We start from the raw sequence: 12,112 nt of genomic DNA, 5'->3' as shown, positions 1-12,112 counted from the left end.
TCATTTTCAACCTTTTTGTGTGTGTGTGTGGTAAAATATACATTACAAAATTTAGCATTTTGAAGTGTGCAATTCAGTGGCATTTAGTACCTTCACAATGCTGTGCAACCACCACCTGGATCTAGGGCCGGAACATTTCCATTTCCTTTTAGAAACTCGGACCCAGTGAACAGTCTATTCCCCCTCCTCCCAGCCCCCAGCAGCAACTAATCTGCTTTCTGTCTCTATGGATTTGACCATTCTGGATATTTAATTGTGGCTCAGTCTTCATTCTGTACCAGGCCATCCTTGTGCACTCTCACAGGATGCCAGGAAATCATCATCCTTGTCCCCAGACTTGGCTGCAAGTAGGAATCACCTGATGACTTAAAAATGAAGCAAAACAAGAAATCGCAGATTCCTGGCTCTCATGCCCAGACTTCCTGACTTAATTGACCTGTGATCTGATGAGGGTATCAGAGTTTTGGAAGATCCCAGGTGTTTCTACTGGGCAGCAAAGTTCAAGAACCCCTGCTCAGAACCTTCTGGCTCATGGAGCATCATTCCTTTTACAGGCAGGAAAGCTGAGGTCCAGAGAGAGCTTTCCTGGCTCACACAGAACGTCTGTGGCTGAGCCAAGACTGGAACTAGAATTCCTGCTTCTCACTCACACCGCTCTCATCCCACTGCTTTTCTAGGTATGTAATGTCTTCTGCCTCAGTTTCCTCATTTATTACATGTGGACCTTAACTGTACCTCCTCATAGGGTGGTTGTCTGACCAACTGAGATTATACCAACTGAGATTTGAGCACTGTGAAGTGCTCAAAGTGGGGCTTGGTTTACAGCAAATGATACACATTTACTGTTGCTGTTTTATGTACTTGGGGTACAGAAATGAGTGAGGTGCAGGAAGGCTGTGAGCTCATGAAGGACAGGGCCGAGGGCTCCTCCCTCTGTGCCCAGCATCCGGGGCAAACCCTGACATTTCATAGAAGTAAGTGTTCTAAGTGTAGGGAACAGGTTCTTGGCTGGGCTCACTGACCCTCTCTGCACTGGCACTGGCTGACCCCCTTGCCTCTTCTGGCACCCTGGCCTTACTCTGCAGACCCGGGACACTGAGGCCTACAGAATCAACCAGCCTGGAGCCATCGAAGCGTCCACTCTTTAGACAGCTGTGTGTGTGTCTTGTAGCTGTGACTTGACCTTATTGTCCTTTTACGGGCAGGAGTCAGGTTTCCTGTACCCTCTACTGTGTCAGGCATGTGGACCTGGAACACAGTAAGCATCTTATAAGTCTCACCTGAGGCTCTGACTGACCTTTAGTTCCTGGGGGCACTGGGGACAGGATCCTCTCTGCCCCCGCCTTTTGCTCTTTCCATGTGTACATCCAGGTGTTGGGCACTGCCAGCCTCTTCCTTGATGCTCCTGCTAACAGAACCTCATCACTTGCGGGAAAAAAAGGGGCGTGTCAAGTTTGCAGGGAAGCTGGGCCCAGCCCCAGGGATGAAACATCGCGAGACTCTGAGTAGTCACGGTAAACCCAGTCCCGTTGCCTAGGTATCCTTGGCTTCTGGGTACCGACGTGACCCACCTCTGGTCAGCGGGACCTGATGGCAGCTCTGGGACTGTGAGGGGTTCCGGGAAATGTCCCTTCCTCCCCACCCCCCCCCTCCCCAATGCTTTGGAGGCTGGCAGACGAGGGCTACCATGGAGCTGAGTCTAGGAATGGAGGACTAGAGAGTTGCAGTGATATTGATCCAGAACTTTGGCCTCCCTGAGCTCGCGAACCCCGGCAGTCTGCTCTGGGCTTGTTAGGTGGGAAATTGTACTTGGTTGTTTAAGGCGATCTAGTCTGTGACCTGCAGTTGAGCACACCCTAACTGAGCACACACAACTTGTCCCAGCCCAGGTCCTTGCTCTGTTTGAAGACAGAAGGACAGCCCAAAGCCCCGGGTTCCTTTCATCACTTTTTTCCTCCCTTGACTTCAAGGTACACAGTGATAATACCTCCCGGGGTTTATTACCACTAATAACAAGCACATTTATAAATACTAACATTTTTTACATTTTCTCTATGTTAGATCTTTATGCGGGATGTTTAATGCTCACACGGTGTGGATCCTAGAACATGCTTACAAATGAGGAAGACTGGGACTCAAGGAAGTTCTGTAGATTGGTGATTCAGAGCTTGGTCCTGTTCCCTGAAGCTGACAAATCCTGTTCTCCCTGCAAATCGGCCTCCCTCATGTCCAGACCCCAACTCATTCCTTTATTCCTGTTTTTCTCCTTGTGTGATTCTTGCACATAGTAGGTTCTTGAGAGAGAGAGCGTGTGATATTCATTGTCTGCTGTCTTACATCACCAGCCATTTACCAACCAGGGCAAGCAGAGCACCCCCTGTGTTTAGAGGGGTGCACCTGTGTGTGTCTGTTGGGGGGTGGGTGTTTAGTTGGAGAAAATGGGCCTTGTCCACAGTAAAAAGAACAACTCCCATTAATCGAAGGAGTACCTAAGGTACCAGGTCTTGTGCTTTACATATTTTTGTTTAAGGTCTACAGTAGCTCTAGGGAATTTTTTCAGGAATCTCAAGCCTCTGGGACATCAAGTGGTTTGCCCAGTCACCCAGAGCAGATGGGAACCAGGTCTGTGTGTCTGGAACTTGTGTCTCAGCCCAGAGCAGAGAAGGTCAGCATGTCCGGAGCCAGAGGGAGGTTCCCTCCTCTGTAGGGAGGCTTCACTGGACAGGAAGCACCTGAACTGAGTCTGGAAGGATGGGCTAGACTCCCAGAGCAGGAGAGGGCTTGGGCAAACTCGTGGAGATGACACAGTGTCTGTTTCATTGGGAAATTGGGGATTATTATGAAAAAAACCAGGCCACATGGCCCCTGTGTACCTCTTGTGATAGAAGGTATTGATTATGGGAGGGGAGTTTGGGGCAGAATGCATATATGTATATGTATGGCTGAGTCCCTTTGCTGTTTAATTGAGACAATCACATTTTAAATTGGCTATACCCCAATACAAAATAAAAAGTTAAAAAAAGATGCAATGGAGACGCAGACATAGAGAACAGACTTACGGACACAGCGAGGGTTGCTTAGGAAGGAAAAAGTGAAAGTCGCTCAGTCGTGTCTGACTCTTTGCGACCCCGTGGACTATACAGTCCGTGGAATTCTCCAGGCCAGAATGCTGGAGTGGGTACCTTTCCCTTCTCCAGGGGATCTTCCCAACCCAGGGATCAAACCCACATCTCCCTCATTGCAGGTGGATTCTTTACCAGCTGAGCCACCAGGGAAGCCCAAGGAAGGAGAGGGTGGTACAAATGGAGAGAGTAGCATGGAAACATATACACTGCTGCTGCTGCTGCTGCTGCTAGGTCGCTTCAGTAGTGTCCGACTCTGTGCGACCTCATAGATGGCAGCCCACTAGGCTTCCCCGTCCCTGGGATTCTCCAGGCAAGAACACTGGAGTGGGTTGCCATTTCCTTCTCCAGTGCATGAAAGTGAAAATTGAAAGTGAAGTCGCTCAGTCGTGTCCGACTCTAGCGACCCCATGGACTGCAGCCTACCAGGCTCCTCTGTCCATGGGATTTTCTAGGCAAAAGTACTGGAGTGGGGTGCCATTGCCTTCTCCGAACATACACACTAGCATTTGTAAAATAGATGGCCAGCGGGAATTTGCTGTATGACTCAAGGAATTCAAACCAGGGCTCTGTGACAACTTAGAGGGGTGGGATGAGGTGGGAGGGGGGTGGGAGTCTCAGGAGGGAGGGGACATATGTATACCTATGGCTGATCCTTGTTGATGTATGGCAGAGACCAACACAATATTGTAATTATCCTGCAACTAAAAAGAACTTTTAAAGAAGACGGACATAGGAAAAATACAGGCTTTAGATCTTTTGAGTTAAAAAAAAAAAGAGGTATTGATTAGAATAGCAGCTTAGGTTCCATGATGCCACTGGCTTCTGAAGGGCAACGCCCGGGTGAGTATCTATTCTCCTGGCTCCCCTGAAGAGAATGTTTATTCTGCTGTTGGCAACAGAAGATGAGAAAGGCAGTTGTAAATACCTCTGTGTTGATTTCCTTCAATTAGAATTCACTGAGCACCAGACCCTGCCTTAGCAGGACTCACAATCCGGTAGAGGGGACCTGCCTGAAAATGACCCCTGTGTCAGTTTCATCAGCCACCCTGCCCTTCAGCAAGGCCATGCATTTGATTTACAATTGTTTGTTTCTTTTAATCCTTGGAGCAGCCTCGTTGGTAGGGGTCCTTTCTCACTTTAACTCAGGAGATGAGGATAGGGGCCAAGCAGTCACGTGACTTAATCAAGCACCTGAAGCTAGTCAGTTCCTAAGGCGTTGAGACCCTTCCCCAGGTCTTTGGGGTTCTAAAGTTCAAATTCTTTCAGTTACCTGCATTGCATGATATCCCAAGCATGTGGGCTTTCAAAGAATGCCCACAATCTGGGCTGTTAAAAAAAAAAACAACAACAAAAAACCACCAGGAGAACAATTGCTGAGGCTGAATTCAAGCTACTGACTCACAGAACTCCTGACTGTAACCTTCTGCTTCCAGCATGCACGTGGAGCATCCTTCAGATGGGCCGGCTATGCTGGTTAGGACAACTGCAAGAGGACCCTGGGTGTCCTGGGCCCTGGAGGGCTTTCTGAGTGTGACTCGATGAACCCCATCTATGAAATGGGCCTGGTTATCGCTTGTGTCTCATGTCCACAGCTCTGGGTTCTGCACATTCGGGGAGGCTGGGGCCCAGTCTTGCAGCAGGTAGGTTTCTTCCCTGTATGTGGGTCACTGCGGGGATGAGGCTGGCCTGGGTTGGGCAGACTCTCTGCTCCTGCCTCCCCTCCACGCTCAGAAGCTTTCAGGGTGATTAGTTCCCCTCCTGGAGGGATCCTGTTACGGTTCTACCAGGAGGGCCTCTGAAAGTCCTACCTGCGATAAGAAGGCTGCGTCTCGGTTAATCTCCCAGCTTAGAGGCCATGTTTGAATATTTAAGAAATGGTTTCCAGGCTTGGGGCTGGGAGGAGGGAGTGGTACACGGGGCCTGGCCTAGTGGGTTTTGAAGGCATGTATCCTCAGAGGCCTTTTCTGCTCTTCAAGCCCGTGGGGCCTAGTGTCTCCCAAGTCGTTCCTTTAGGTTGAAGTTCACTTGTACCTGGACCAGGGGGCCTGACTGGGGATTGTATTTATGGAGAAGCCCAACTGGACTCCGGCCATGTGCTGGAAGCAGTGCCAAGTCCGAGGGCCAGTGTCCAACCCTACTCCCAGCCCCAACAGTTCCAGGCCTGTGTGTCTTGACTGCTCTCTCCCTCAGTTGGCAGACTCCTGGCAGGACCCACTGGGAGTAGAAGTTCAAGAAGGGAGCCAGCCATGAGTGAACACCAGCTACATGCATTCTGAGTGAGTAAGCCTGGCTGTCTGGCTGAGCGGGGTTTGAATTTTTCTTTATTGCTTTCATGCTGTGTGTTCCTGGGCAAGTCACTTAACTGCTCTGAGCTTTCATTGTCTCCTTTGGGAAGTGGGTCCAATAGGATGTACTTCATGTGGCTCTTTTTAGACTTTCATAGGCTTTAAAGTGCCTGCTAGTAGGTTAGTTTTTTTTTTTTTAAATAGACTATTTAGTTGAAAAATTGTGTATTCATTTGTAACACTTGCTGGTTGGAACTCACACCTGTGCTGCTGCTGCTAAGTCGCTTCAGTTGTGCCCAGCTCTTAGCAAGCCCATGGACTATAGCCTACCAGGCTCCTCCATCCATGGGATTTTCCAGGCAAGAGTACTGGAGTGGGGTGCCATTACCTTCTCCGACTCACACCTGTAGCTGTTTTTTCTAAATGACTGCAGTGAGAAGTCAGGAGAAATAGCCAGAAACCTATAGGCCTGGTTCCTGAATTTTTCTGGCTTTGCCCAAAATAGTTAAGATCTGAAAGATCAGTGAAGGTGCTGTGGGTGTTTTCTACATTCATAGGGGAAAGCGGCTTTTCAGTCAACAATATGAAAATAATTGGCTGGAAGAAATTAGGTGAGTTTAACTTCAAAATATATCACCAAAGTGTTCCCCCCATAAAACAACCTTCTATTAAGACAATTATATGTAATGTATATTGCAAAATGAAAGTTTCTATTTTTGCATTTGGACAAAACATGAAACTGTACTGCATGTTTTATTTCTTAGTCCGTGTTAAGTTGCCACCCCTTCTTTGTGGAAAAAGATGATCTTATATTCTGTGATGGTGTCCTTTTATTTTTCATGGTTAGAAAACATTCTTATGAAATGATAGTGGTGATGGTTTTAAGTTTTGGAAACTTATTAGTGAATAGGCAATATATGTAGAGAGTTTAAAGGGCTCCAAAGATAAATAAAGAGAATCTCCCTCCCTTCCCTGACTCTCAGTCATCCGTGTCTCTCCCTGAAGGAGGCAGATTCTTATAAATTGCTCGTGACCTAGTCTAGTCTGTGCATGCTCATGGAAAGAGGGCAGCATCGTTCCTAATGGGGCAAAACTTGGTTCTTTGGCAGAGCAGTGAGGGTGGGAGTTAAAAAGATCTTAGATGTTATTTCCGTTATCATTGTGTATGTATGGTTCCACTTTGTGTCCTGTTCTGGTTTGCTTGGGACCCAGTCATTGGCCGGGTGCACCAAGTATAACATTGTTCCTCTGGGGAAGTGGGATCTACTTTATGATAACTCGATTGCTTCTATTTTTTGAGGCCATCTCTGGGGTCTTTAAATGAGCTGTGGGGGGTATTAGTGCCTACACCCAATTTCCCTCTTATTGTCTTAGGGCATGTTTATGAGCAAGCTGTACGCTTTGTGCTCATGGAACCTCTTGGGTCTCAAGATCAGATCTAGAAATGTGTTTTTGCTGATAATGGTGTTCGTTTAAAGGTGGCAGGTGAAGGCAGCCCAGGCTTCAGGCTGACTTCCTGCACCTGTGCAGACAGCACTAATCAATCGATCATTGCACACTTTCCTGTGAGATCCGACAGACCGTAGAATCCCACTCAATGTAATGTTCTAGGGTGTGGGCAAAGGAGGTGACATGCACTGCAGTTCTGCTATAGTATCTTAGTACACTGTTTCCCACGCTTTGGTATTTTACAGATCAGTGGAATTTCTGAAAAATCAGATGCACTAATGTGAAAGTGTCCATTACTCAATAGTGTCTGACTCTTTGTGACCCCATGGACTGTAGCGCACCAGGCTCCGCTATCCTTGGGTTCTCCAGGCAAGAATACTGGAGTGGGTAGCCATTCCTTTCTCCAGGGGCTCTTCCTAACCCAGGAATTGAACCTGGGTCTCCTGCCTTGCATGCAGATTCCTTGCCATCTGAGCCCTGGACTAGTGTTAGGTGTCCACTCTTTGTTTTGGCAGGTACTGCTGCTGCTAAGTCGCTTCAGTTGTGTCCGACTCTGTGTGACCCCATAGACGGCAGCCCGCCAGGCTCCCCCGTCCCTGGGATTCTCCAGGCAAGAACACTGGAGTGGGTTGCCATTTCCTTCTCCAATGCATGAAAGTGAAAAGTGAAAGTGAAGTCGCTCAGTCATGTCCGACCCTCAGCGACCCCATGGACCGCAGCCTTCCAGGCTCCTCTGTCCATGGGATTTTCCAGGAAAGAGTACTGGAGTGGGGTGCCATTGCCTTCTCTGTTTGGCAGGTACTAGAAAAATTTAAAAATAGCTGCTGTTTAAAAATCACCATTTGTTCATTTTTTTTTTAAAAGAAAGTACATTTTTAACACCAAAAAATTTGGAAAAAGCTTTCAGAAGAAAGGACAATAAGCATGGTTAGCTTCATTTTAAAAAGAAAAATTTTCTTTCTCTTCTCATTTTGCTCCAGGCACCTAAAGTCTTCATTATGAATTGATAGCAGTTCAGATGGTGGTCCAGAGTGGGTCAAGAGGGAAGCCCCCCACCTCGATGTGTTCAACTCTCTCTATAGAGGCATTTCTTTACATCTTAGAGTTTTGTAAAGACTCATGTCTGATGGGCCCATAGATACTTCTATTAAAAATCCACATCATTACCTTGGTGGGTCGAAAACAAATATCTCAGTTCCAACTGAGTGAGTGAGTGTTAGTCGCTCAGTTTTGTTCAACTCTTGCGACTCCATGGACTGGAGCCTGCCAGGCTCCTTTATCTATGGGATCTCTCAGGCAAGCATACTAGAGTGGGCTGCCATTTCCTGCTCCAGGGGATCTTCGTGACCCAGGGATTGAGCCCTGGTCTCCTGCATTGCAGGTGGTCTCCTGCATTGCAGGCAGATTCTTTACCAACTGAGCCAACCAGAGAAGCCCCCAGTTCTAACTGGAAGGTCGCTAAAAAAGATAGTTGAATAATCTTTAAGAGCACAGACCTACCGTTTCGAAGAGAACAGGAAAGACTAGGTTACGAAAGATCATGACCCTTATCTGGGGTACTTTGTCGCCTTGAACTCCCCTAGGCACGCCATCAAGAAACTCCAGAAGTCTAGTGATAAAACAGAATGGAGATCAGCCAACTTTTTCTATGAAGAGCCAGAGTTGTATTAATAAATATATTTGGCTCTGCAAATCACACAGCCTCTGTTGCAACTACTCATCTCGGCCCCTGAACCCGGAAAGCAGCTGCAGATGACATGTGAGCAAATGGGCATGGCTGTGTGCCAATAAAACTTTATTAACAAAAGCAGTCCATGGTCTTGCCAATGCTGAGCCACTATCTGTCTCCTGACTTGGTATTGTCTGAGCCAGTGGGTCTCAAAGAGTGGTCCCTGGTCTCCCATCATCAGTGTCACCTGGGAACTTATTAGAAATACACATTCTTGGGTCCCTACCTCAAGCCTTCTGAATCAGAAACCCTGGGGTGGGACCTAGAAATCTGTGTTTTAACAAGTCCTCCATTTGATTTTGCTACATGTTCAAGTTCAAATTCTGATCATATTCTTTCTCCATATGCATCTTGGCTGTATATCTTGTCCCTAAGGACACCTTCCCCTACAGCCCTCTTCAGGGAGATTGTGGGTTTCTCCCAGCTCCTGAAGAACTCAGTACCTGCAGATGTGGTGGGTGTACTCTTTGCTTTCCACTGACACTTAAAAACATTTAAAAAAAGTTTTTTTTTAGTTGGAGGATAATTGCTTTACAATGTTGTGTTGTCTGTTGTACAATGTGAATCAGCTATATGTATACATAAATCTCCTCCATCTTGAGCCTCCCTCCCACACAACTGACACTTTGAAATGATCTCTACTCCTTCCCTCATCAAAACTCCCAGCTAATATGAAGGGCTTTTCAATAAACTCTTTCCTGGCTTGGCAACTTCTTCTCTGCCCCAGTTTCTACCATTTCTCTGACCATCATGCTTCTGGCTTCAGTCATGACATTGAAGATCAACATTCAACACTCTTCCCTCTCAGTTCCTAGACCATCTTGGCTCTAGTGATTATTTTCCTTGCCTTTCAACCATCCACTTATGTTGTCATGACTCAGGACTTGACTTAAATGTCACTTTCTCAGAGACACCTTTGCTAAACTAGCTTTCCACAGGCAAGCCAGTCCTTTACTGCAGTATTACCATATTTAACTTATTCCTAGTACTGATTAGCACCTGGAAGTATCTCATTTAACAATTAACCTGCATGTCTGTTGCAATCTTAAATCTCGTTCCCTGAAAATGGAGCCTGTGATGGGAATGTTAGCCAACCAATTTATTAAGAGAGTTCTCTTAGGAGATGAGGCATGAGGGAAAGATGGTAAGTCAGGGGGAAAAAAATCTAAGCAAGAGTATGACCTCAGGGATAGACAAATAGATCAATGCAACAGAAGCCAAGTTCACACAGACACAATTTTTAGCAAATGCCCCAATTCCATTAGGAAAGGAAAGTCTTTTCAACTGGATACATGTTTGAAAAAAGAAACCTCAATTGTTGTTCAGTCACTCAGTCGTATCCGACTCTTTGCAACCCCATGGACTGCAGCACACCAGGCTCCCTGTCCTTCATCATCTCCTGGAGCTTGCTCAACTCATGTCCATTGAGTTGGTGATGGCATAAAACCATCTTGTCCTCTGTCTAAAACCATCTTGTCCTCTGTCATTCCCTTCTCCTCCTGCCTTCAATCTTTCTCATCATCAGGGTCTTTTTCAATGAGTCGGTTCTTCACATCAAGTGGCGAAAATATTGGAGCTTCAGATCAATCCTTCCAATGAATATTCAGGACTGATTTCCTTTAGGATTGACTGGTTTGATCTCCTTGCATTCCAAGGGACTCTCGAGTCTTCTCTAGCAGCACAGTTCAAAAGCATCAGTTCTTTGGCAATCATTCTTCTTGATGGTTCAACTCTCACATCCATAGATGACTACTGGAAAAACCATAGCTTTGACTAGAAGAATCTTTGTTGGCAAAGTACCGTCTCTGCTTTTTAATATGCAGTCTAGGTTTGTCATAGCTTTTCTTCCAAGGAGCAAGCGTCTTTTAGTTTCATGGCTGCGGTCACCATCTGCAGTGATTTTGGAGCCCAAGAAAATAAACTCTTGTCACTGTTTCCATTTTTCCCCCATCTACTTGTCATGAAGTGATGGGACTGGATGCTTTGATCTTAGCTTTTTGAATGTTGAGTTTTAAGCCATCTTTTTCACTCTCCTCTTTTACTTTTATCACAAGGCTCTTTAGTTCCTCTTCGCTTTCTACCGTAAGGGTGGTGTCATCTGCATATCTGAGGTTATTGATATTTCTCCTGGCAATCTTGATTTCAGCTTCATCCAGCCTGGCATTTCGCATGATGTACTCTTCATATAAATTAAATAAGCAGGGTTACAATATACAGCCTTGATGTAATCCTTTCCCAATTTTGGACCATTTCATTGTTCCATGTCCAGTTCTAACTGTTGCTTCTTGACCTGCATACAGGTTTCTCAGAAGGCAGGTAAAGTGGTCTGATATTCCCATTTCTTTAAGAATTTTTCACAGTTTGTTGAGATTCACACAATCAAAGGCTTTAACATAGTCAATGAAGCAGAAATAGATGTTTTTCTGGAATTCTCTTGCTTTTTCTATGATCCAACAGATATTGGATATTTGATCTCTGGTTCATCTCCCTTTTCTAAATCCAACTTGAACATCTGGAAGTTCTCAGTTCAAGTACTGTTGAAGCCTAGCTTGGAGAATTTTGAGCATTACTTTGCTAGCATGTAAAATGAGTGTAATTGTGCGGTAGTTTGAACATTCTTTGGCATTGCCCTTCTTTGAGATTAGAATGAAAACTGACCTTTTCCAGTCCTGTGGCCACTGCTGAGTTTTCCATATTTGCTGGCATTTTGAGTGCAGCACTTTCACAGCATCATCTTTTAGGATTTGAATAGCTCAGCTGAAGTTCCATCACTTCCACTAGCTTTGCTTGTAGTGATAGTTCCTGAGGCCCACTTCACTGCGCACTCCAGGATGTGTGACTCTAGGTGAGTGATCACACTATTGTGGTTACCTGGGTCAATAAGATCTGTTCTGTATAGTTTTTCTGTGTGTTCTTGGACCTCTTCTTAATTGCTTCTGCTTTTGTTAGGTCCGTTCTGTTTCTCTTCTTTGTTGTGTATTGTATTCTTTATTGTGTCCATCTTTGCATGAAATGCTCCCTTGTCATCTCTCATTTTCTTGCAGAGATCTCTAGTCTTTTTCATTCTATTGTTTTCCTCTACTTCTTTACATTGATCACTGAGGAAGCCTTTCTTATCTCTCCTTGCTATTCTTTGGAGCTCTGCATTCAGATGGGTATATCTTTCCTTTGTTCCTTTGCCTTTAGCTTCTCTTCTTTTCTCAGCTATTTGTAAGGTCTTCTCAGAAAACCATTTTGCTTTTTTGCATTTCTTCTTCTTGGGGATGATCTTGATCACTGTCCTGTACAATGTTACGAACCTCTGTCCATAGTTCTTCAGGCACTCTATCGGATCTAATCCCTTGAATCTATTTGTCACTTTCACTGTATAATCATCAGGGTTTTGATTTAGGTCATACCTGGATGGCCTAGTGGTTTTCCCTACTTTCTTCAATTTAACTCTGAATTTTGCAATAAGGAGTTCATGATCTGGAACGTAAGTTGCTCCATGGAATTGGTACCCCATTATGGGCTTTTGTACCACC

The 12,112-nt window shown here is 45.6% G+C and overlaps 1 long non-coding RNA gene across 1 annotated transcript; it reads left to right on the top strand.

The window, feature by feature from the left end:
• Nucleotides 1-554: 554 nt before the first annotated feature.
• LOC113907482 lies at nucleotides 555-5,701 on the top strand. Its single transcript, XR_003515210.1, has 3 exons — nucleotides 555-677; nucleotides 4,559-4,765; nucleotides 5,316-5,701. It is a non-coding gene; the product is annotated as an uncharacterized LOC113907482 (long non-coding RNA).
• Nucleotides 5,702-12,112: the final 6,411 nt, after the last annotated feature.

The sequence above is a fragment of the Bos indicus x Bos taurus genome, chromosome 17 (genome assembly GCF_003369695.1).
Source record: "Bos indicus x Bos taurus breed Angus x Brahman F1 hybrid chromosome 17, Bos_hybrid_MaternalHap_v2.0, whole genome shotgun sequence".
NCBI lineage: Eukaryota > Metazoa > Chordata > Mammalia > Artiodactyla > Bovidae > Bos > Bos indicus x Bos taurus.
The sequence above is the reverse complement of the archived record's forward strand: the minus strand, read 5'-3'. Positions and strand labels throughout refer to the sequence as shown.